Source organism: Nicotiana tabacum, chromosome 20, assembly GCF_000715075.1.
Source record: "Nicotiana tabacum cultivar K326 chromosome 20, ASM71507v2, whole genome shotgun sequence".
Lineage (NCBI taxonomy): Eukaryota > Viridiplantae > Streptophyta > Magnoliopsida > Solanales > Solanaceae > Nicotiana > Nicotiana tabacum.
The window spans coordinates 138,985,081-139,011,706 of NC_134099.1; the positions used below are offsets into that span (position 1 = coordinate 138,985,081).

Below are 26,626 nucleotides of genomic sequence, written 5' to 3' on the forward strand. Positions count from 1 at the left end.
AATTCAGCTTCAGAAACCAGCCATTATTCAGCTTAGAAAACGATAGAATCCATGGAAAACCCTTTTAGAAACTCAAAAAAAAATAGAAAGATTAACCTAGTGAATGCAAAGAATTCTATCGTTGTTTTTTTATGATTTTTTTAGTGCAGAGAATAGTCCTTGAAATTTTTTTGAATTAAGGAAATGCAGCCTCTTTATAGGCCTAGGAAAAATGCCATGTGCTGAAACAGAATGGGAAAAAATTATCTTCAGCCAAAGAACATATTTTAAACAAACTTGTACAACTGGCTTTTTCTCATTTGTCTCAGCACTTCAGCTAACCAAATGAGGCCAGCTGCCCTCTATTCTAGAACCTTCGAGCTAGTCTTTATTCTATTATACTTACCCAATCATTTAAACAAACCCCTCAAGTTTCGCTTTTGTGCAATTAAGACCCTAGGAGTTCCTACAAATTAACAAACTAGGACTAACAACAAAACCTAGAATCAAAGAAACAATGAAAATCAAGAAAACAAATACTAATTCACTTTAAACCTGTAACTAAATCTGAATCCATTTATCAATGAACTTGAAATCGAAATCACACACACAGGAACACTTGAATCTAATATGAATCCGGAATTCCCAACCAAATGGCCATTCTAAGAGAATTAGACCTAGTCCGGGAACAAAATAACAACAAGAAACTAATATGCACAATTTTGGATTAAATTAACTGGACACAATACTAATAAACCCTAAATACTAGCATGTCGCAATTTTAATTTCCCTAATGAACAAACAACTAAGCAGAATCAAAACTATGAACCACCAGATATAAAATCTAAACATGGTGATAACTAAACATGCGGCCAAATCAACAATAACATGCAAAAAACAAAAGAACAAGGAAAAAGAAAAGAAAATTACCTATACTCTACCTTTCAATACTGGAATTCTCACTCAATCCACAAGCCAAAAAGTGAACTCGAACTACCATTAATCGACTGTTCTTAACAAGAACAGTCGACTAACGGATATTTTGAGTTCACTCAAACATCACACAACCAAAAAAATGAAAAGGAAAAACAGAAATCAGGGCTCAACATTTTCAGATTCCAGATTTGACCAATTTGGGGGTTTTTTCGGGGAAATTGGTGATAGAAATAGGAAGAGGAAATGACAACAGTCACCTTGTATCAATTTGGGGAAGTTTGGAGGGATTAGGGTTTTGGAATTCCGAGTTTGGATCTAAAATCGGGGGAGTTTGAGAGGGATTCGAGGGAAACGGGTTAGAGATTTGGGATGAGGAGATGAAGGGGATTCTAGGGTGTAATTTTGGGGCAGACTGTGGTTGCGCCGCCGGCCGGAGATAATGGGGATTTTGGGGCGGCAGCTAGGGTTATTGTGTTAGAGATGAAGAAGACGAGGGATGGGTCTCTAGGTTTTGACCATGGTTCGGACAGTTATATAGTTGGGGGTAAGGAGTTCTGGTCCGTCCGATCAAAGGAGATCAACGGTTGAGATAGGGGTTCAAAACGATGTCGTTTGGAAAAGACAGGAGATCTGGACCGGGTTAAATGGGATTGGGCTGGGCGGATGGGTGAGGAAAAATGATTTGGGATTTGCATTTTTGGTCCATTACACAACATCACTGTTTTTTAATTCTCTTTTCCATTTCATTTTTCTATTTTTTTCTATTTTTCTCTTTTCCTATTTTAATTAATTCAAACCTAAATTAAACTCCTAAAATAATTATTTTGAAAAAATAAAGACTAATCAACTACTAAAATATTCATGAAAATTAATTACTCCTAAATTAAGAGAGGAAATTACCAATTTTAGAATTAAAAGGCTAAAATACAAAAGTTGGCCAATTTTTGTGATTTTTATTTTTTAACAAAAAAATAACTAATTAATTAACTGTAGACTAAAACCTAAATGCAATGCATGATATTTTATACTTTTTTATTTAATAAAATAAACATGCATAGAAAAATGCTAACAATTAACAAAAAATCCTACGAAAAATCTACGAAATTGCAAATAATGGGAAAAAATTATTTTCTTGAATTTATGGGAGTAATTTATATAGGGAAAAAATCACGTGCTCACAGCTGCCCCTCTTTGCTCGGAAACATGAAGAGTTTTTGTGCAAAGATAAAATGAGCGGATACGAGCGATTTTTGCCCGTTTGAATACTCCGTGGGAAGCATTTTTGAAAGATTTGACCGCACCCTACTTCCGAGGTTGCCTTCATATTTCTTGGCTATAAAGGAATTAGGTCAGTGTAGTTCAGGAAGTTTTGGTAGTTGGACTACCAGGAAGCTGTGATTTCACTGTTGCTGTTGCTGCTACTACTGCTACTGCTTGTTGAACCCCTTATTACACAAGGGCGAATAAAAAAAACTAGACTAAACTATGATCTATTGATTACAAGGATCCTATCTATATATCTTCAAACTTGATCTCGTAGCTTCTGCATGCTTGCTGACTTGTACTCTCCATGTGAGCTTCCTTTGTTGTTGGCTTGAATTGCATTCTGAAGTGGATTTCCTTATTCTTCAGGTAGGCGCCTGATTGCCAATACTCGAACTGTCTTCTTTCGGAACTTGGACTGCCTTCACTTGCTCTCCAGGTGGGTGCCTGATTGCCAAAACTTTAATTGTACTCCTTTGCTATCCAAGTGGGCACCTGATTGCCAACACTTTAGTTGCTTTTCCATGGAACTTGATTTGTTTTCCCTTTGTTCTCCAGGTGGGCTCCTGATTGCTATTTTCCTTTGAACATTGCTGCTTTAAATTTGTTCTCCAGGTGGGTGCCTGATTACCAACATTTGAATTATCTTCTTTTCCTCCGAAACTTGAATTGTTTTTCCTTTGTTTTCTAGGTGAGCACCTGATGGTTGAACTTGAACCGTCTTCCTTGAAACTTGAATTGCTTCCCTTCGTTCTCCAGGTGGGCGCCTGATTACCAATATTTGGATTGCGTTCCCTTTGTTCTCTAGGTGGGCGACTTATTTCCATCACTTGAACTGTTTCTCCTCGAAACTTGAACTGCTTCCCTTTTTTCTCCAACTGGGTGCCTGATTACCAACACTTGAATTGCTTTCCTTTTGTTCTCTAGGTAGGTGCCTGATTTCCCTCCCTTGAACTGTTTTTCCTTGAAACTTGAACTGCTTCCCTTTGTTCTTCAGGTAGGCGCCTAATTACCAACATTTGAATTGACTCCTCTAAAACTGTTGCTTTCCCTTTGTTCTCCAGGTGGGTGCCTGATTACAAACATTTGAATTGCTTTCCCTTTGTTCTCCAGATGGGCGCCTGATTTCCCTCACTTGAACTGTTTTTCCTTGAAACTTGAACTACTTCCCTTTGTTCTCCAGGTGGGCGCCTGATTACCAACATTTGAATTGCCTTCCTTTGCTGCTTCCCTTTGTTCTCTAGGTAGGTGTCTGATTACCAACATTTGAATTGCTTTCCCTTTGTTCTCCAGGTGGGCGCCTGATTTCCCTCACTTGAACTGTTTTTTCCTTGAAACTTGAACTACTTCCCTTTGTTCTCCAGGTAGGCGGCTGATTACCAACATTTGAATTGATTCCTCTGAAACTGTTGCTCTCCATTTGTTCTCCAGGTGAGTGCCTGATTGCCGAACCTAAATTGTCCTCTTCTTGAAACTGTTTTTCCTTTGAACTGTCCTCCCTTGTTTCTCCAGGTGGGTGCCTGATTTCCAAAACATTAACTACTTTGTATTCTTGACAATCGTGTTGTCTTCCCTTGTTCTTCAGGTGGCCACCTGATTTCAACAAAACAAACAAAACAAAAGAAGTTTTCCTGCCCCAGTTTGGTATCTGTGAGTGTTAACTGATTCTTGTTATCAAAATAAATTCTAAACTAAATTCATTTATCTTGAAAATTTCAAACTAAGCCTCATCTAAGTGAAAACTTAAATGCCAAATTACACTTCCCAAAAGTAGACCTCTCGTCAGACCTTGTCATTTGCGAGAGCCTCAAAACTTACTAAATCCTGTAATCCAAGAGGGTATTGGCACTTACTGTCGAGCCTGTCTGACGCTTGTTTTCCTTAAGGAGGATTTCTCTGAAACAAACGAAATTTTCTGCCCCTATTTCAATCAAAGAAAATCTTTGTCAGTTTGAAAATGTGGTGGTTAGTTTGCGGCATTCTTGTTGAGGGTGGCCTCCCCATTGTCGTGCTTTGCTCTAACTGACTGCTTTGAACTAACCAAGAATTGTTTGCCTTTCCGTTTGAATTTTAACGCACAGGACCTTGAATGACCTGAATGCTCTACACCCAACCTGCTATTTCATATTTCTGTCCTTCCAATTTGAACCTCTGTATATTCCTGAAAATGTACTAACCACTCGACTTCTTGAACTTTCATTAACATCGTACCTTCATTTTTGCATCATGCTATTTCTGGCATGATTTGGCCGCACTTTGTTTTCTGCAATTTGGCAGTTAGCAGTAAGCTTTGCAATCCTTTCTTTTGCTTAGTAGGTTTAACATTGAAAGAGCTCTAGAGGGATAAACCCAAAAAGAAATGAAATGCAATAACTTCGAGAGTTATGAATAGTGAAGAAAAATCAAAATAGAATGACTGTTTGAGGAAGTAAAGAAAGAGGGACTTATCTGAGTGAAGCTGCTGGCACCAATGATCATGACATGAATTTTGGATTAATCAGCCTAATCCATTTAGTCAATCCTCTTTCAGTCTTTACACTTTGGGCCTGGGGTTCCCATAATCTGATTCCTTTGCAAAGTCAACAACCTTATTCGGCTTGTAGTGTCCTAATGGGTTTTTACCAGCAAACCTCTCTCATTTATTCGTCTCTCAACTCACCGTCGCCTTATGGTGCTCATGAAGGTTTTCACCAATAAGATTCTCTCATTTTTAAATTTCTCTCAGCTTTTCATCGCCTTACGATGCCCGAGAGGGTTTTCACCAATAAGACTCTCTCATTTTCATCTCATTTTTCATTTTTCTTGCTTAGAACGGAGTGTTTCCCCTGATATGAATCACATCTACTTCCTCGACTTGGCATCTCTCGAAAACTGATCGGAAGGTCTTTCTTTGGACCGTAATGTGGGCTTTTGGATAGGGTTAGAAAGAAAGGGTATCACAAAGGCTCAAAACAACTTGAATGGGTTCAAAATTACAACTCTTGGAATCAGATTTCTTAAAACAAACACAACTTTCTGTCCCAGTTTCTTTGCTTGGGGACTTTTGAAATTTTATTTTGATGGGACCGAACCGTGAGGCTGCCTATGTATCCTTAAAAGGAACCAGGTCGAACGTAGTTCATGTCATAGGGATTACTTTGTTGTTGTTACTTATCTCTTTTCCTTTTCTTTCTTTCTTTTTCCTTTTCTCTTCTCTTCTTTGTTTTCTTTATTTTCTCTCTCTTTTTCTTTTTCCTTTATTTTCTTTTCTTTTCTTTATTTCTTTTTTTTCATTCTTTTCCATTCTTTTCTTTTTCTTTTCTCTTCTTTTTTTCTTTTTTCCTTCTTTACTGATCTTTTGAATTCGTGATCCTAAATTTAGCTAATGATTCCAAAAGAGGGTATGAAAGGAAATAAATAAGGCTCAAAAGGGTATCAAAGAATAAAGTGTTTAGATAGCAGAATAAAATGTCTTTGTTATTCCAATCTTTAAAATATGCCAAGTATAAACAACAATTTAGACAGACCAAAGAAATCATACATAATATCTTTTAACTACATCAGAATTAATAGCCATATCTACATATTTGCCTTCTATGTTTGTTAAATACAATGCACCATTGGACAACACTCTTGTTACAATAAACGGCCCCTGCCAATTTGGGGCAAACTTGCCTTTCGCTTCAGCCTGATGTGGAAGGATGCGTTTCAATACCTGCTGACCCACTTCAAATTTCTGCGGATGCACCTTTTTGTTGTATGCTCTCGCCATTCTCTTTTGATACAACTATCCATGACACACTGCTGCCGATCTTTTTTCCTCAATCAAACTCAATTGCTCCAGACGGGTTTTGACCCACTCAGCATCATCAATTTCGACCAAAGGGATGGAATTTCAACCTCCGTGGGTATCACTACTTCTGTGCCATATACCAACAAATAAGGAGTTGTGCCTACTGAAGTGCGAACAGTAGTGTGCAAAGGGAAACTTTTTATGTCATTGCCTGGAACCCTGTACCATTTTCCGAAGTATCTTCTTTATGTTTTTGATGGCTGTCTCGACTGCTCTATTCGCCTTGGGGCGGTATGGGGTGGAACTGCAATGCGTAATCTTAAACTGTTGACACAATTCTTTCATCAGATGACTGTTAAGATTATCCCCATTATCTGTGATGGTCACCTTTGGGATTCCGAACCGATAAATAATATTTGAATGAACAAAATCGACCACTACCTTCTTGGTCACAGATTTGAAAGTTTTAGCTTCAACCCACTTAGTGAAATAGTCAATGGCCACCAAAATGAACCTGTGGCCATTGGATGTTGTTGGCTCAATTGGTCCGATGACATCCATTCCCCAAGCAACAAAGAGCCATGGTGCGGACATTATGTGAAATTCAAATGGTGAAGAATGAATCAAATCTCCGTGTACTTGACATTGATGACACTTGCGCACAAAGCTGATGCAATCTCACTCTACGGTGAGCCAATAATAACCTGCTTGAAGAATCTTCTTTGCCAGAACATACCCACTCATATGCAGCCCGCAAACCCTGGAATGCACTTCGGTCACGATAATCGTGTCTTGTCTAGCATCTATGCATCTTAATAATCTGAGATCTGGAGTTCTTTTGTACAAAACTCCTCCATTGAAGAAAAATCCGCCTGCCAAACGTTGAATTGTTCTCTTTTGATCCTCCGTGGCTTACTAGATATACTCCCGACCTTATGTACTCCCTGATATCGTGGAACCAAGGCTCACAGTCAAGTTCTTCTTCCACCATGTTAGAGTAAGCATGCTGATCGCGGACCTGAATATGCAAAGGGTCAACATAAGCCTTATTTGGATAATGTAACATCGACGCTAGAGTAGCCAAAGCGTCAGCAACCTCATTGTGGATCCTGGGGATATGCCTGAACTCCACTGATCTGAACAACTGATAGAGACCCTGCAGACATTATCGATACGGTATGAGTTTCAAATCTTGGGTCTCCTGTTCCCCTTGGATCTGGTGCACCAACAGATCTGAATTCCCCAAAACCAGCACTTCTTGGACTCCCACATCCACGGCTAACCTTAAGCCTAAAATGCACGCTTCATACTCGGTCATGTTTTTGGTGCAATAGAAACGAAGCTGAGCTGTGACAAGGTAGTGGTGCCCCATTTCAGAAATAAGTACATCTCCTATTCCAATGCCTTTCATGTTAGCGGCCCCATCAAAGAAAAGTTTCCAACCGGGCTTTTTATCCTTCTCGACCTCATCAATATGCATTACCTCTTCATCAGGAAAGTAAGTCTTCAAAGGTTCATATTCTTCATCCACCGGGTTCTCGGCCAAGTGATCGGCCAAAGTTTGAGCTTTTATCACCGTCTGAGTCACATATATGATGTCAAACTCTATGAGCAAGATCTGCCATTTTGCGAGCCTTCTTGTGGGCATGGGCTTCTGGAAGATATACTTTAATGGATCCAGGAGAGAGATAAGGTAAGTAGTGTAGGACGACAATAATGCTTCAGCTTCTGTGCTACCCAAGTCAGGGCACAACATGTCCTCTCAAGGGGAGTATACTTAACCTCATAAGATGTGAATTTCTTGCTGAGATAGTAAATGGCTTGCTATTTCCTGCCAGTGATGTCATGCTAACCCAATACACAACCGAATGAGTTATCCAAGACTTTCAAATAAAGAATCAAAGGTCTCCCAAACTCTGGCGGTACCAACACAGGTAGGTTTGACAAATACTCTTTGATCTTATCAAATGCTTCCTGGCACTCATCAGTCCATTTGACCGCAACATCCTTCTTTAGCATCTTAAAGATGGGCTCAGAAGTTGTCGTGAGCTGAGCAATAAACCTGTTGATGTAGTTCAGTCTCCCTAGCAGATTCATCACCTCAGTCTTGTTCTTTGGCGGTGGAAAATCCTGGATAACTTTGATCTTTGACAAATCCAATTCAATGCCCCGCTGACTGACTATGAATCCCAACAGCTTCCCCGATGAAACACCAAATGCGCACTTTGCAGGATTAAGCTTAAGATTGTACCTGCGGAGCCTTTGGAAAAACTTTCTCAAATCTTTGACGTGGTCAGACTGCTTTCTGGACTTTATGATCACATCATCCACATAAACATCAATCTCCTTGTGTATCATGTCATAGAATATGGTTGTCATTGCCCTCATATAAGTTGCCCCAGCGTTCTTCAAACCAAAAGGCATGACCTTGTAGCAATATGTCCCCTACGGCATGATGAATGTTGTCTTTTCTGCATCTTCCTCATCCATTTAAATCTTATGATACCCCGCATAGCAATCCACAAAAGACCCAATCTCGTTCTTGACACAATTATCGATCAAATGTGGATATTTGACAATGGGAAATTTTCCTTTGGACTGGCTTTGTTGAGGTCACGATAATCAACACACTCTGGTCTTACCATCTTTCTTTGGCACAGGCACAACATTGGCTAACCACGTGGGATACCGCGTGACTCGAATGACCTTTGTATCAAGCTGCTTTGTGACTTCTTCTTTAATCTTCACACTCATGTCAGTTTTGAACTTTCTCAACTTCTGCTTAACAGGGGGAATGCTGGATCAATTGGCAGTTTGTGGACCACCAAATCGGTACTCAAGCCTGGCATGTCATCGTACGACCATGCAAAAATATTCTTATACTCAAACAATGCTTTAATTATTTCTTCCCTGATTTGCGGTTCAAGATGGATGCTTATCTTAGTTTCTCTGACATTATCTGGGTCCCCTAGATTGATTGCTTCCATTTCATTCAGATTAGGCTTGGGTTTTTCTTCAAAATCACTAAGTTCCTTACTAATCTCTTCAAAGACCTCATCCTCATCATATTTTGATTCATCATCACTCTCTATTTCTTGGATTATTATTTCAGAATTAGATGGACTTTTAAGAATTGGCAAAGATTCCTCATGCATGTCATATCATTGAAACCAGCATAAAAAGAACTGTACAAAGAAGAAAAGAAAACAAAAATAAGAACTATCAGGAATGATGGAGAAGGGAAATTGCATTTCCTTAAAAATAAAGGATAACATGGTTTGTACATCAACAAGCGAAAAATACAAATATGTGTCACAACCTTGGAATGACCCAAAAAGAAAGGAAAACAGAACAAACTACAAAGACTCCTTCCGAGTAGGGACAGGAGTAGCCTTCTAATTGTTAAGTTTTACATTCGGCCCGACGAACTGCACGTCCGCTATGCTAGAACCTTCTCTAACTTCAACCATGTTCACATCATCAAACAATCTCTAGAACCTTTCAATTAACTCTTCATAAATGTCAACCACAGAACTTGGGACTGTCGTCACTGGGCGTTTCCTGGCGTAGGGCTTAACAAAAGATCTGGAAAGATGCGGGATAGGCTTCGGAAGTGCCCACGCCTTCTGTTTCAACCTTCTAGCCCTTTTCACATCTGCCGTTGTGGGTTTGAATCTAAGACCGAACATACCCAAGTTTTCAGGTAGGGACACTGGCTGTATGATACCCTGCAAGGACGCACCCAGACCTTTACCCAGCACAAAACCATTTTTCAATATTTCGGAGGCCACTATGACGGATGTAGAGGCTATCTTTGGATTCGGAACATATTTCCCTTCTAGAACCTTCTCAACTGGCACCGTTTCAAAAACTTGATAGACTCAAGGCCCTTTGTCATCTTCAGCCTCAATAAATGGGATGGAGGAATAACTGTGAGCACATAAATTCTCCTCACCCTGCACGACGATCTCCCGTCTATCCCACTCGAACTTGACCATCTAGTGTAGAGTGGACGAGACTACTTTGGCGGCATGAATCCAAGGCCAACCTAGCAGCAAATTGTAAGAGACAGCTACATCCAGTACCTGGAACTCCATGGTGAATTCCACCGGTCCTATTGTCAATTCGAGCACTATATCACCAACTGAATCTTTCCTTCCACCGTCATATCCCCGAATGCATATGTTGTTTTTGTGAATTCTCTCTTCATCCACTTTCAACTTGTTTAGAGTAGAGTGAGGGCAGATGTTTGCACTGGAACCATTGCCAACTAACACCTTGGTGATCACAGAATCTTCACATTTTACCGTAAGATAGAAAGCTTTGTTGTGTTCACTACCTTCCACAGGCAACTCATCATCAGAAAAGGTAACCCTATTCACCTCAAATATTTTGTTAGCGATCTTCTCTAGATGGTTCACTGAAATTTTGTCGAGAACATGAGCCTCGTTCAGAATTTTCATTAGGGCCTGACGATGCTCGTCTAAATGGATTAGCAATGATAACAAGGAAATCTGAGCGGGCGTCTTTCTCAGCTGCTCCACGATGGAATAATCTTGTACCTTCATCTTTCTCAGAAACTCCTCCGCCTCTTCTACAGTGACTGCTTTCTTTACTAGAACTGGGTTATCTCTAGATGTTTTAGCTTTCCTTAACACTTCCGGGGTAAAGGATCTACTCGAACGAGTTAATCCCTGGGCCTCATTAACTTCTTCTTTCACTTCCTTTCCCTTTTATGTAACTATCACCCGTTCATAGTTCCATGGGATAGCCTTGGTTCTGATTGCCGACAACTGGGTTACAAGCTTGATGATGACAGGATCTGTACGGGAACTCTCTGCAATTACGATAGGCTTATTTGCCACTCCTGGCACAACCACTTTTGACTTTTCTTGCTTTGCCGCAACATCACTTGGGGCTCCTTTCTTGACTACCACAGATGGTTCACCGTTTGTCCTGCTTAACTTGTTCACTGATCCTTCAACTGTTTGTTTTTTAACTGGCTTGACCTTACTGGACCGAATCATCATGACGGTCTGTGAAGGCTTCTTGGGCTCCCCTCCCTTATGTACTATCTCGATCATGTTTTTTTCCTCATGGGTTGGCAATGGGTTCTGGTTGATGTTGGGTGCCTCTGGAGTTTGGACTTCAATTCAGTTTGTGTCAATGAGCTCCTGGATGGGATTTTTCAAGTGCTAGCACTTCTCCGTATCATGCCCCGGAGTATCAAAACAATATTCACATCTCAAGGAGTAATCAAGATTCTTTGGAGGAGGGTTTGGCAATTTCGACTCAATTGGCTTCAACATATCCAACTGCCTCAATCTATGGAATAAGTTGGTATAAGACTCCCCCAACGGGGTGAAAGTTTTCTTCCACTACAACCTCTCATTTTTGAATGCTGGATTGGGTCGGAAACCTGGGCCAGCAGGGTTTCGGTAGGATCGTGGGGGTGGGTAAGCATTTTGTGGAGCTGGGTAGGTGTTTTATGGGGCTGGGGCACGCTATTATGAGTAGGCAGGAGGTTGGGTATATGTCTGGGCGTGGTGGACAGAAATCTGAGGGTCTGGTGATGGGAAGTAATGCTGGGATGGATTATATGGGGTTTGAGTGTAGGATCGGTGATGGGGCCGAGATTGAGTATAGTGGTGTGATGGGCCCCTTTCTTCCGCTACATCCTCTTTCTTCTTCTTTCCGATTACTCCTTCGGTACCATTCTGAATGGCTTGGGTAGTTGCTTTGATAGCCGAGTAACTCATGATTTTGCTTGATTTAAGCCCTTCTTCTACCATGCCACCCATCTTCACTACCTCGTTGAAAGACTTTCATATGGTCGATATCAGATGGACAAAGTAAGTAGGCTCCAGAGCTGGCTGAAAGTACTCCACCATTTCACTCTCCTTCATTGGGGGGGGTTAACTCTTGATGTTTGTTCTCTCCAACAAAAACCATTTTCCCTGAAACTTTCACTAGGCTTCTTCTCGATCTTGGTCAGAGACAAATGATCCGGAACAATCTCGATGTTGTATTGGAAATGACCAGCGAATGCTTGGGCCAAATCATCCCAGGTATACCATCTGCTATGATCCTGACGAGTGTACCACTCCAGTGCTACACCACTTAAACTCTGGCTAAAGTACGCCATCAACAGCTCATATTTCCTACCAGCTCCTCTCATTTTACTGCAGAATCCTCTCAAATGGGCCACCGGGTCTCCGTGCCCGTCATATAGATCAAATTTAGGCATCTTGAATCCCACCGGCAACTGAACATCGGGAAATAGACACAAATCCTTGTAGGCTACGCTCACCTGGCCTCCCAATCCCTGCATGTTTCTGAATAATTGTTCCAAGCTTCTAACTTTCCTAAACATCTCCTCATGTTCTAGGTTTTTAGGTGGTTTCTCGGTCTCAACTGGGAGGTCGAAACGAGGAGTATAGGAGTAATGTTCTGAGGCCTTGAAAGTAGGCTCCGAGGGATAGTATTGGTTATCTTGGGTCTGGAATAGGGGCTCACTGGAGGATCGACAAAGTGTAGCGGGTGGGGGAACCACGAAAACAGGGGTGGCTGGTAGAGGGGTGTATGGGATTAGTTTGGGAGGTGGTGCTTGTGGGGTTTGGGAAGCGGTGCCTTGGTAGTGGTGGTAAATGGGGAAGCCTGGAGATAAATCAACAGTGGGAGGTTCTTGGGATTGAGCCAGCGACGGGACGAAAGCAGGGTTGGCGGGGTATGATGGTGGTGGATGCCCTCTCACCCATGCCTGGTACATCTCTGTCATCTAGTGTTTCAACTTATGTAATTCCTCTTCCAGATTAACATCAGATTATTCCCATTCCCTTGACGGATCAATAAAACTTGCATCCAGTTCTTGGCCAGCCATGATAAACTTGTCTTCGGATCTGGTTGTACGGGTGAGTTGCCAGAATGCCAAACAAACTAACCACCTGCCTGAACTTGATGACAACAACAAACTTGTTAGCGATTAGAGCTTAACAGATAGGCAACCGCACGTTGGAGATGCAATGCACCTAAGCAGTTAAACGTTTCTATTATGCATTTGAACGGCCGCTTGCGTCATCCCAGCTTTCACTAATTGCAATTTCTTTCTATCTTTTCTTTTTTTATTCCTGCTTTTCCATGCTTGACTCTTGTTTTTATCCTTTTATTCTCTCATTTCTTTTTTTTCTCTTCTTTTGCCATTTTTTCCTTCCCACAGTTTTCTTGTTTTCTCTCCTCTTTTTTTCCTTTTTTTCTTTTTCATAGATATGATCAAATCCTATGGAGATTGCCTATATATCATGGCACCGCATGAATCAGACCAAGCATAGTTTTGGGAACATGTGCAAAATAAATAATAAAATAAAAAAACATTTTTTTGGGGTTTTCAAATTTCATAAAAAAATAAAGTAAAACATCCTGATTACGACAACTTCCCCTACAGATTTAAACATAAAGACTAACAGACTCGATGAGTGGACTGACAAGTTCAAAAGAAAACTTAAAATACAGACTCGAACTAAACTAACAAACTGACAATACAGACTCGAAAATAAACTAACAAAACAGACTCGAACAAACAAAGTCAAGAATACATAAGTGTTTCAATTGCTGCCCTAGTTGGCCTTGCTGTGGGCCTTTGCCCCATGTCTTCTTGGAGGCGAAACAAGTCATCCATGATCTATCGGACAAAAATCATAACTGAAGCGAAGAACATGGATCTGGTCATGTCTTCACACTCATTGCATTTCATCACAATATAGTCCGCAATCCTCCTAACTCTTTCTCTGATAATACCCATCTCCTGTAACAATCGTCCGATTTGCTGAGATCTGGCATCCAAAACTTGTTTAGCTGTGTGATTTTTATCTTAAAGTTGTTGCAGGTCTTTCTCTAGCTGTGACATCAGGGCACAACAGTGTTCCCTTTCTGCTTTGAAGTCTCTTGCCTGCTTAGCCATTTCATTTTCAAGGACATTAACCTTTTCCTTTATACTCACCATTCCCTTATCATACTTATCCTTCAGTTGTCGAACGAAGCTAGCTCGTCCCTCCGCATTCTTAGCTAACTTAGCTCGGGCATTTGTTAGCTTCGCTTCAGTCTTTCGCAAATCATCCTCAAAATCACGTACTTTTTGCGTAAGGCTGTAGATGAGCTTTTCGTCCTTTCTGCTCCTACCCGAGTTCTCAACTGCTATTCTCATTTTTCAAACTTGGGCTCGAACGGCTTCATTCTCTTAGGCCAACTTTCTTCTTTCGCCTTCGGCTTCTTGTGCTCGGAGATCATTGTTGAATTCCATGTTCCTCAGATTCTCTTTCAAGGTGTGAATATCGGCTTGATATTTCTTCTCCTTTTCTCCCTAGGCCAACCTTTCTTGGATTTTGTCGTCAAAAGCTTTAACATGAGGTCTCTTGGAAGGCCTCTCAGGCTTAGGCTCGAGCTCAGGCTCTGGCTCGTTGCTTACACAAGACCTTTTCTCAAACCATGCAGCATAATTTGGATCTGCTTCCCCTTTTGCAACATCTGGTACCTGGGTGCCATTCTTCAGATACCGGCAGCCATTTCAATCCTGCTGAACTAAAGCCTCGGGCAATGCATCTTCGAGATGTAGCTCGATGACCTAGGTGGTTAGATGTTCATCTTCGGGCACAATCTGATATCTTCCCAACTGCCTCAAGACCCTCTACGGTGCATATGGATGGATACTCCTCACACACATCAACCTCAGGTAACCCTTGGTAGCCGTCATGTATATGGATTCTGTCATTGGGCGCCATCCTATAGTCCATTCGACCTGACTTGCTTTGAGAGCCTTCAAGTTGGAGTCCCAGGCTTCAAACCCTTCTGGCACGTTGTAGTCTTTCACCCTTTCCTCATAACTCTCAATGAATTTATCTGGGCTCGAGCCATTACTCATTAACTTGGGGTGATGGCGAAGATGCTCGATCAACCATATTTGTAGAAGGATATTTCAACCTTCAAAGAATTGAGCCCCAGCTTTGCATAATGTCAATGCTCGATAAATATCTGCCAGCACTAACGGGAAAAGTGTATGATCTTCCTTGGTAGTGAGGATTTGTGCAATTCTAATCATTCGAGTATCCAATGTCCCTTCCTCATTTGGAAAAAACCATGATCCCCAAAAATGCCACAATAAAAGCGAACCGGCAATGAGTTTGCCAAAGGCCCTTATCTTATTTGTTGCTCAAACAGCTGAGTGCCCGAACCTGAAGTACAAGAAGTAGAAAGAACAACACCCTTTGCTTACATGGGCCTTCTTCATCTGTTTGCTGATATTTAGGAGGTCAAAAAACTTGTGTACCGAAGGAGCCCTCGGAAATATAAGTTGCCGCTTCCTCAAATCCTGGCCAAACTCAATGTACCTGGCCATTTCCTCCAAAGTAGGGGTGATCTCAAAGTCCAAGAAACGAAACACATTGTGGGCAGGGTTCCAAAAAGTTACCAAAGCCTTGATTAAATCTTCTCGTGGTTTGATTTCCAAAATGTTTATAAAGGCACCCAACTGTTTTTTCACCCACTTCTGACTATCTTCATCTAGATCATTCCACCACATATGCAACTGCAACTGAGCCTGTTTTCTTACCACTTCTGATGAGTTCTGGGCAGTGTTCATATGTGACGGGTCCTAGACAGTATTCATTTGCACCTGTGGAGGGTTAAGGTTAGGTTGACTCGGGTGGACCGTTTTTGTAAAATAGGTTTTTTTTTCAAAAAAAAAAATAAAGGACCATGACTCCCTTTCCTTATATGCTAATTTTAGCAAAAGTGACCGTTTTGCAAACGTGGCCCCTTCCCAATTCCAAATGAATTTTGAGGCCGGGGAGGACTACTTGATGGGGGAAAATGACACTTCACCGATAGACTTGTCCGTTCTTTTACAAAAATAGCTCTTCAACAATTGAAGATACTCTAAGGCTATCTCGGAAAGAACGGGTTAAGACATTACCGAACCTGGATCGGCTTATTTTGACCAAAACTCCAAACTACATTTATTTGACCATTGACTCTCTTTTTTTCTCTTTTTTTAAAAAAATAAGGCCGAACCTTATGTAAGTTGCCTACGTATCCCACATCTGGTGAGAATCAAACCTACATAGTTCGGTCAATTTTGACACATTTGAAAAGGACACAGTATTTGACTCATTTGAAATGACTCTCTTTCTTTTCCTCTTTTTTTTGAAAAATTTTGGCAGAGTTTCGGGACATTTTCAAATACCGGGGATTTTTCAGAACCGGGCTTTATTTCCTTCCCTACATCACTCCTGGTATTTCTCTTACTTTATTTTTCCTAGCCGGTCAGCATGCAAGCCGAAACAAATAAATGTTTACCTAGCACAAAGGATGCATCAGGATGGTTTGTTATTTTGGGCACACTTGTCCTAGACGGACCCAACCCCTGTGTTAAGTCCCCTAAATCAAATGCACGTGATGCAGACAAGCGTTCCTACTAGGGATCCGGTATGAGGCTGCATTTTCTAGGTATAAATCCTAGGGTTTTGTTCTAGACTTGGGTTACCCGAGCGGACAACTAGAGTCGAAGAGGGGGCGACGTACTGGGAGCACTAAAGTCTACCCGGCCTTGTCGCTGGCCTAGCCCCATTCTATTTGGTGTAATTTCTACAGAAAAAGCGGGCCACGCGAACGTGTGCACCATTTTCAGAAGACTCAGTGAGATGGCGTAAGAAGAAAGTTATATACAATTCAAACAATATTAAAGCAGTAAACAGATAGCATTTAGCATAAAAGGTTCACAGAATACGGTAATATCAACAAATACATAAATCCAAGTAAAATCTTATTAACAAGCTCGAATTCTTGAACCCTGAACCAGAGATTCTGGATTCTAATCCCCAGCAGAGTCACCAGAGCTGTCACACCTCCTTTTTACCACCCCCGGAGGGGTGTATGGGACTTTTCTTCCAATTTAAGTGACAATCAAAATGGAATTATTTACTTAAAATCAAAGTCGCCACTTGGGATAATATATGGTGTCCCAAGTCTCCGGTCAAAAATCCCGAATCGAGGAAGTTGACTCTTATTTATGTTCCGCGAACACAGAAATCCGGGTAAGGAATTCTGTTAACCCGAGAGAAGGTGCTAGGCATTCCCAAGTTCCGTGGTTCTAGCACGGTCGCTTTGATTATACTTGGCTTATTAAGATTGTCTAATTACTCATTTTAGAACCTATGTGCTTTTGCCTCTTTTAATTAAAAAATTATCTTGAAATGGGTCACGCGTACGTGTACCCATTTGTTTGGCGCGTCAAAAATCATGTCAAGTGAACGTGTCCATAATTAATAATGCTTTGTTATTATTAAGAAAGGTTTGGCCAAAGTTGCACGAACGCATACTCCGGTTTTATTTTATAGAAATCGTAATCATGTCACGCGAATGTGTCCACAACTACGATAGTATATTAAATATGCCTAAAGAAAACTATGAGCATTTGTCATTTTTTATATCTAGGTTATGAAATTAATACGAGGGCCATGTATGATTAAATTGTGGATGGCACACCTCGGACTATATGAACTAAATTAAATTAGTGGTCTATTAAGACAATTTTATTATTAAGAAAGTTTGATCAAAGTTGCGCGAACGCATACTCTGAATTGGTTTTTAGAATCGAAATTATGTTACGCGAGCATATACATAATCACGATATTATTTTAATGCGCCTAAAAGCCTTTCTACGAATATCCATTTTAAATAACTAGTTATGATATTTATGAGGGCCGTGGGTGATATAATTAAAATGGCATACTTCAATTTGTTGGTAAGGGACAAAACTTGATTCAAACAGCCTACTAACATTTGTTAAGGATAAAAGCTCGAACCATCAGTGAAAGAGCTTGAAATACATGTTAGTCCTTGCATTATTTTTTTGGACCACCTACAAACCCAAATTATGTACAGAAACAGTATAAATAAACGAGGAAAAAGGGGGATTAGGCTTGACCAAGAGGTACAGAGGAGTATTGGGCTCAATTGAGCCCAAAAAGTGAAACTGGGCAAAGGGTTGATGAGCTCTAAATGGGCCAGTAAGAACCAGGCCCAAATGATGCTCGATCATGCCTTGGCCCTGAAGCTCGCATACATTACACCAAGCAGACAATTTAAACTTACAAGAAAACCAAATGAACCTGAAATGAGCCTAATGTGAATCAAAATCCAAATGCAATAAGACTTGAAACTTCAGTTATTTTAAACTATCATTAAAATCTAGCAGCCGAAATTACTTCTAGTGCATCTGAAACCCAGAAATGGAAATAAAGACAATGAAATACCATTTGGACCTGGTCTACCTGAGATGGGCCAAGATCAAGCCCAACAGCCTTTAAACAAAAGAGGGCCTTCAACATGAATGCCCTTCTTAGGCTCGATCCCCCTAACTCATTAGGACCAAACGATCAGCAACATCTAGGTGATGTACTAATTTCTGATGATTTAACACTAACAATGACAACGTAAGGCAATTCATATATTCTAACTAATCTAACACAATCTAAAGGATCGAGCCTTATGAATACTGATGTAAACGTGCAGTACACTTACCCTAACTTTAAGTAACTTTGACACTTATCAAAACTCAATTGAAAGTATTTGTCCATACCAATGTGCACATACAATCATAATTCTAATACAGTCCCCAATATTACAGTTCTTTCAAATTGTAACAGAAGTTATTCAACACATAAGAAATATTAGACCACCTCCAACTTTCAACTTACGACTGACTGAATAGAGACTGGCATCACATCTATGGAGAAGGGAAGCAAATTGAACAAATAGAGGGAATACTACCAAGTAAAGAAGAGAAAAAAAACATTATGAGATGGATCTGGAGTACACTTCAAATCAGCATGTTATAACTTCATGTTTTTCATTTCAAAGGTTATGAAAGGTACCTGGATACAACAATCAGGAAAAGAAAAATGCTGAGATCAGCTAGACAACAACAACAGAAAAACAACAACGAAAATACAGTAGTGAGAATCGAAATTCAGCTTCAGAAACCAGCCATTATTCAGCTTAGAAAACCAGAGAATCCATGGAAAACCCTTTTAGAAACTCAAAAGAAAACCAGAGAGATTAACGTGGTGAATGCAAAGAATTCTAATGTTGTTTTTTTGTGATTTTTTAGTGCAGAGAATAGTTCTTGAAATTTTTTTGAATGAAGGAAATGCAGCCTCTTTATAGGCCTAGGAAAATGTCATGTTCTGAAACAAAATGGGAAAAAATTCTCTTCAGCCAAAGAGCATCTTTTTAACAAACTTGTACAACTGGCATTTTCTCATTGGTCTCAGCACTTCAGCTAACCAAATGAGGCCAGCTGCCCTCTATTCTAGAACCTTTCAGCTGGTCTTTATCCGATTATACTTACCCAATCATTGAAACAAACCCCTCAAGTTTCCTTTTTGTACAATTAAGACCCTAGGAGTTCCTACTAATTAACAAACTAGGACTAACAACAAAACCCAGAATCAAAGAAACAATGAAAATCTAGAAAATAAATACTAATTCACTTTAAACATGTAACTAAATCTGAATCCATTTATCAGTGAACTTGAAATCAAAATGACACACACATGAACACTTGAATCTAATATGAATTCGGAATTAAAAACTAAAGGGCCATTCTCAGAGAATTAGACCTAGTCCGGGAACCAAATAACAACAAGAAACTAATATGCACAATTTGGATTAAATTAACTGGACACAATACTAATAAACCCTAAACACTAGCATGCCGCAATTTCAATTTCCCTAATGAACAAACAACTAAGTAGAATCAAAACTATGAACCACCAGAAATAAAATCTAAATATGGTGATAACTAAACATGCAGCCAAATCCACAATAACATGCAGAAAACAAAATCAAACAAAGAAAAAGAAAAGAAAATTACCTATACTCTCCCTTTCAATATTGGAATTCTCGCTCAATCCACAAGCCAAAAAGTGAACTCGAACTACCATTAATCGACTATTCTTAACAAGAACAGTCGACTAACGGATGTTTTGAGTTCACTCAAACATCACACGACCAAAAAAATGAAAAGGGAAAATAGAAATCAGGGCTCAACATTTCAGATTCGAGATTTGGACAATTTGGGGGTTTTTCCGAGGAAATTTGTGATAAAAGTGGGAAGAGGAAAGGACAACAGTTGCCTTGTATCGATTTGGGGAAGTTTGGAGGGATTAGGGTTTTGGGATTCCGAGTTTGGATCTAAAATCGGGGGAGTTTGAGAGGAATTCGAGGGAAACGGGTTAGAGATTTGGGATGAGGAGATGAAGGGGATTCTAGGGTGTAATTTTGGGGCAGATTGAAGCTGCGCCGCCCGCCGAAGATAATGGGGATTTTGGGGCGGCGGCTGGGGTTCCTGTGTTAGAGATGAGGAAGATGAGGGACGGGTCTCTAGGTTTTGACTATGGTTCGGACAGTTATATAGCTGGGTGGTAAGGAGTTCCGGTCCATCCGATCAAAGGAGATCAACGGTTGAGATGGGGGTTCAAAACGATGTCGTATGGTTAAGAAAGGGGATCTGGACCGGGTTAAATGGGATTGGGTTGGGCGGATGGGTGAGGAAAAATGATTTGGGCTTTGCATTTTTGGTCCATTACACAAAGCCCTGTTTTTTAATTCTCTTTTCTATTTCTTTTTTTTATTTTTTTCTATTTTTCTCTTTTCCTATTTTAATTAATTCAAACCTAAATTAAACTCCTAAAATAATTATTTGAAAAAATAAAGACTGATCATCTACTAAAATATTCATGAAAATTAATTACTCCTAAACTAAGAAAGAAAATTACTAATTTTAGAATTAAAAAGCTAAAATGCAAAAGTGGGCCAAATTTTGTGATTTTTATTTTTTAACAAAACAAATAACTAATTAATTAATCTTGGAACTGTAGACTAAAACCTAAATGTAAAGCATGATTTTTTATACTTTTTTTATTTAAATAAAATAAACAGGCACAGAAAAATGCAAACAATTAACAAAAATCTACGAAATTGCAATAATGGAAAAAATTTATTTATTTGAATTTATGGAAGTAATTCATATAGGAAAAAAATCACGTGCTCACAAGAAATAGTCAGTCATAAATAAAATAAATTTAGCTTTACCTTGTGCCATTGGTAGGGGTCCGACGATGTCCATTCCCCATTTCATGAATGGCCATGGCGATAAATCCAAATGTAGCAGTTTGCCGGGTTGGTGAATCATAGGGGCAAATCTCTGGCATTTGTCGCACTTTCGGACGAATTCCTTAGTGTCTTTTTCCTTGTTGTCCCAATAGTAGCCTGCCCTGATCACCTTTCGGACTAAGAAATCGGCGTCGGAGTGGTTTCCACAAGTACCCTCGTGAATTTCTCGGAGTACATAGTCCGTGTCTCCTAGCCCTAGACATACTGCTAGGGGGCCATCGAAAGTTCTTTTGTATAGAGTCCCGTTTTTAGCGAGCGAGAACTAGGCTGCTTTGGTTCGCAGGGCCCTCGATTCCTTTGGGTCCGTGGGTAATTTTTCGTCTTTCAGATAGCTCAATGTATTTATTTCTCCAATCCCATGTTAGGCTAGTAGAATTAATCTCGGCATGACCTTCCTCGACCACTGATTTGGACAGCTGAATAACAACCCCCCGGGAGTAGATCGTCTTCTTCAACAGATGATCCTAGGTTTGCGAGGGCGTCGGCCTCGTTGTTCTACTCACGAGGTATGTGGACCAGGGTCCATTCTTTGAAACGACATAATGTTTTGTCCAAATACCTTTGCATCCTATCTTCTCGGACCTTGTAGCTCCCATTTAGCTGGTTTACTACCAAAAGTGAATCACATTTTGCTTCGACGATCTCAGCTCCCAAGCTTTTGGCCAATTCTAGACCTGCAATCATAGCCTCATACTCGGCTTCATTGTTAGTCAATCTTGTAGTTTTTATATATTGCCTAATTATGCCACCTGTAGGCGGCCTCAAGACTATACCAAGCCCGGATCCTCTACGTTTGTGGCGTCGTCGGTGAACAAGGTCAATACCCTAGAAGATGTGCTTGATTTTAGTAAGAGTTCATTTCTACCTCGGGCACGAGGGAGGGTGAGAAGTCGACCACGAAGTCTGCCAGAATTTGGGACTTGATGGTCGTTCGGGGTTGATACTCGATATCATACGCCCCGAGTTTGATAGCCTATTTGGCCAATCGTCCTGATAGTTCAGGCTTATGCAATATGCTTTGGAGAGGGTACATTGTTAAAACGCAAATGCCGTGGCATTGAAAATAGGGTTTCAGTTCTCGCAATACGCTTATTGATGCAAGAGCTAATTTTTCTAGGTGCGGATACTTGGTTTTGGCATCCCCCAGGGTCCGACTTACATAATATACAGGAAATTGCGTACCTTGCTCTTCTCGAACCAGCACACCGCTTACCGCTATCTCGGATATGGCCAAGTATAGATACACCATTTCATCCTCTTTTGGCATGCGGAGCAAGGGCAGACTAGTCAGATACCACTCTAGTTCATCTAAGGTGTGTTGGCATTCTAGAGTCCACTCGAAGTTTTTTTTCTTTTTGAGTAAAGAGAAGAAATGATGACTCCTGTCTGACGACCTTGATATGAATCTGCCCAGAGCCTCTATTCGCCCTGTCAGCCCTTGCACGGCCTTTACATTATTTATCACCGTGATTTCTTCGATGGCCTTGATTTTCTTGAGGTTGATCTTGATCCCCCTGTTCGACACCATGAAGCCTAAGAATTTGCCTGAACCCACTCCGAAGGCACACATCTCGGGGTTAAGCTTCATGTTGTAACTTCTGAGGATATCAAATGTTTCCTGCAAATGAGTCAAATGGTCCTCTGCGCGCAGGGATTTAACTAGAATGTCATCAATATAAACTTCCATGGATTTGTCTATTTGATGCTCGAACATTTTATTAACTAGACGTTGGTACGTAGCCCCTGCGTTTTTCAGCCCGAAGGGTATTACATTGTAACAGTAGGTACCATACTTCGTGATGAATGGAGTTTTTTCCCTGTCCTCGGGGTTCATCTGAATTTGATTATATCCCGAGTACTTCGAGAGAAGTGAGGGTCTTATGGCCGGCCGTAGCATCGATTAGACGATCGATGTTAGGTAATGGGAAAGAATCCTTGGGGCACGCCATATTTAAATCTTTATAAACTATGCACATTCTTAACTTGTTTCCTTTTTTGGGCACTACCACTATGTTGGCCAGCCATTCGGGGTACTTTACCTCTCTCATAGACCCTATTTTAAGGAGTTTCATTACCTCGTCCTTGATGAATGCATGTTTTACTTCGGACTGGGGTCTTCTTTTTACTTCACCGGTTTAAACCTGGGGTCGACACTCAATCGGTGGGTGGTTATTTTCGTCGGGATTCCTGTCATATCTAAATGGGACCAAGCGAAACAGTCGATGTTGTTAATAAGGAATTGAATGAGTTTTTTCCTGAGTTTGGGGGTTAATCCCGTTCCCAGGTATACCTTCCGATCCAGGAGATGATCGATCAAAACAGCTTGCTCCAATTCTTCAATTGTCGATTTCGTTGCATCCGACTCTTCGGGGGCAACAAAAGTTCGAGGGGCGAGGAAATCTTCTTTATCGTCCTCAGGGGTCTGTATGCTTCTAGACTCATCCAAGGTGGAGCGTATGGGGCTCGGTGCCTCTTGGTAAACTGTGAACATTTCTTTTGCCGCATGCTGCTCTCCATAAATGGTTGTTATACCATCTTTTGTTGGAAATTTTATCATCTGGTGCAGAGTTGACGGCACCGCCCTCATGCTGTGTATCCACGGCCTGCCAAGCAATGCATTATACCTCATGTCACCAACGATGACGTGGAACTTGGTGTTCTAAACTGTACCGGACATGCCAACCAGGAGGACGATCTATCCTTTCGTTATCTCGCCGGCCATGTTGAAGCCGTGGAGGACCCGAAAGGCGGGTACGATCTGATAGAGCAACCCAAGTTGTTCTACTACCTTTGACCTGATTACGTTGGCCGAGCTACCTGGATCCACGAGCACACGTTTAATTCGAACGTTGCTTGAAAGAAACGAAATTACCAGCGCGCCGTTGTGTGGTTCTGCCAAGGTCTCGAGATCCTCCTCACTGAATGCGAGGGTGTCTTCGGTCATGCGGTCTCGGATCGGCCCCTCGATTGCAGTGGATATTTTTATCCGTTTGATCACGGGGCCTTGGGGGATGTCGGTCCCCCCGATAATCATATGAATGACATGCCGAAGAATCTCTCTTTTTGCCCAGGTTGGATATTTCCGGGTTTTCCGCTGAATTTCTCAGTGCGCTCCCTGGTTAATGTGAGGATCGGCGTTAATGCCATAGGTGTCGCACGAGGTCGTACCCTTGGGAATCGGCTCCGGTATGCTCTCAGGGTTTCGTGGTGGCACACTCATACCTGGAATAATCGTACCGCCTTTCCCATAGTTTTTGAGGCTGTTGTTTTCGGGCACACTTACTGGTTTAGGCATTTTGACCTGAAATCAAAGATCTTGGACAAGAAAAAGTGTGAAAGATAACTTGCATTGTGTAGTAAAACCAACAAGAAAATAATTACTATTATTTTTAGCCCCACGGTGGGCGCCAAACTGTTTACCGTGAAAATGGTAATACCAATTAAATTTGATTAAGTGATTCTAAAAATACGTGATCTATTTTTATGCTAGTTGTAAGGCAGTTGATGCTATGTGAAAGACTTAGAAACAAGATAAGAGCTTAAAGGCGAGATGTTAACCAAACTGAATCGTTGTCGATCGGGCCTCGAGCTTGCCTATTCGAGGGCCTCGGGGTCGAGTCTGAAGCTCGGCTGGGAGATATCGAGGGTGGTCGATGGAGATTAACAGTTATAAATAAATCAATAACGGCTCTTTATGGCCAATAATAAGCAATAAATGATGAACTTTAAGTAGAACACAATAAGTAGGAGCAATAAATGAAGTAATAAGATCAAGAAAATATGTTAGAGAGCAGAGAGAATGTTCTAGTATATTTAGTATGGAGCAACAGATGATTATAAAATGACAAGCGTCCCCTTTATATATGAGAGGGAATTCCAACATAGTACAAGTGCATTTATTACAAAGGGGAAGGGACAGCTAGTTGACACCATGATTCGGGTCTGAACTTAGCTCACTAGACTTTGTCAGCCCTAGTTGTGCGCCTTGGGAACTCCCCACTTTCCCATCATAGCCGTTGGTCTGCATCGCCCCGAGTTCGAGTATCGATAGCCCTCGAGGGTAAACCTCGACCCTAGTCTCGAAACTTGTGAAATGTGCTTGCGAGGCATCTTAACGACGGAAAATTGGACCCTCCGACTTTGCCGTTTACAGTACAATTTCAAGGACCAAAAAACTAGTTTCAAAATATGATGGCTCTCAGGAGTTCTTCAAAGTATTTGCAATATCTATGATCAAGATTAGAAGCATCAGTGGTAATGGACAAGAAATTAGGCTGGACTACAGATTTCCTAGATGATGACCCTGGCTACACTTAAATTTGTTATTTCTTGTTAAAACATTTATTTAACAGGCTTAGGCCGTTCACGAATAATATAAATTTGGTGCAAGTATGTTTGAGTTCTGTTAGTTAGTAGATATATATTACTTGAACTATCTCCAGATTTTTTGTCCTCACAAAACAAATATTTAACAGTATTTTCTCGATTTTTAACCAATTGCAGACGTTCTTTTGAATTATTTCTCATAATTAAGAAATCACGAATTTCCAACCGTGAAAAACCAAAATTTGTAGTTACAACTATTTTTTTTGTTTTCAACAAAATTTCAATGAGATGTCATGTAGTCCCTTCTATTATATTATTTGAGATTACAACAAACAACCAATATTCTTAATGAATAAAATTCAAGTTTTTCATTTGACCAACGAAAAAGAAAACAATTCTAGTAATTTGGATAATTCAAGTTTTTCATTTGACCAACCAAAAAGAAAACAATTCTAGTAATTTGGATAAGCACATATAAAGATGAATCTCAAGACTTTCAATCGAACAGTGGAAAATATTTCCCAAACAAGAAATATAAAATTCTGAACTATATCTCCGTATAAGCAGCGACCCTTCCGGCCGGGACCCCGCATACAACGGGAGCTTAGTGCACCGATTGCCCTTTTTTTTACTTAAATACTAAAAATAAAATAAAAAATTACATATTTTTTAAAAGTCATTTTTCAACAAAATATTTTCCGTGAGAACATTTACTTTCATGCCCGACACAAACCCACATAGGTTTACTCCTTCTAACCCGATTCTTATTATTACCATTAATATGATCAAATCGAGCCCCGTAACATCACTCTGTCATCTTCATACTCATTTGGCGATTTTAGGTTCTGACACCAATTGTTGGCTAAACCAACCTAAAGATACTTTTAACATGGTGAGGTGATTAATACAAAAGGGACTTTTGGGGGGTGGTCTTAGCGAAATGTCTCAAAATAGGCAGTATTTCAAAAAATGAGCCCGGAACCGCACAAGCTCTTTATGTGTTTTTCTACCAGATTAAATTGTTCATTGAAATCTATTGAATTGTTATTCTATCACACTTCAGGATTTTTGTACCAATCCGGTAGAGTTGATGTTATTATTACTCTACCTATATGTTAAGTT

General features: G+C 40.5%; 1 pseudogene; it reads left to right on the top strand.

Annotated features, from left to right (window-relative positions):
- LOC142174562 (peroxidase 64-like) overlaps positions 1-25,476 on the top strand; it is a 114,843-nt pseudogene extending 89,367 nt beyond the window's left edge.
- Positions 25,477-26,626: the final 1,150 nt, after the last annotated feature.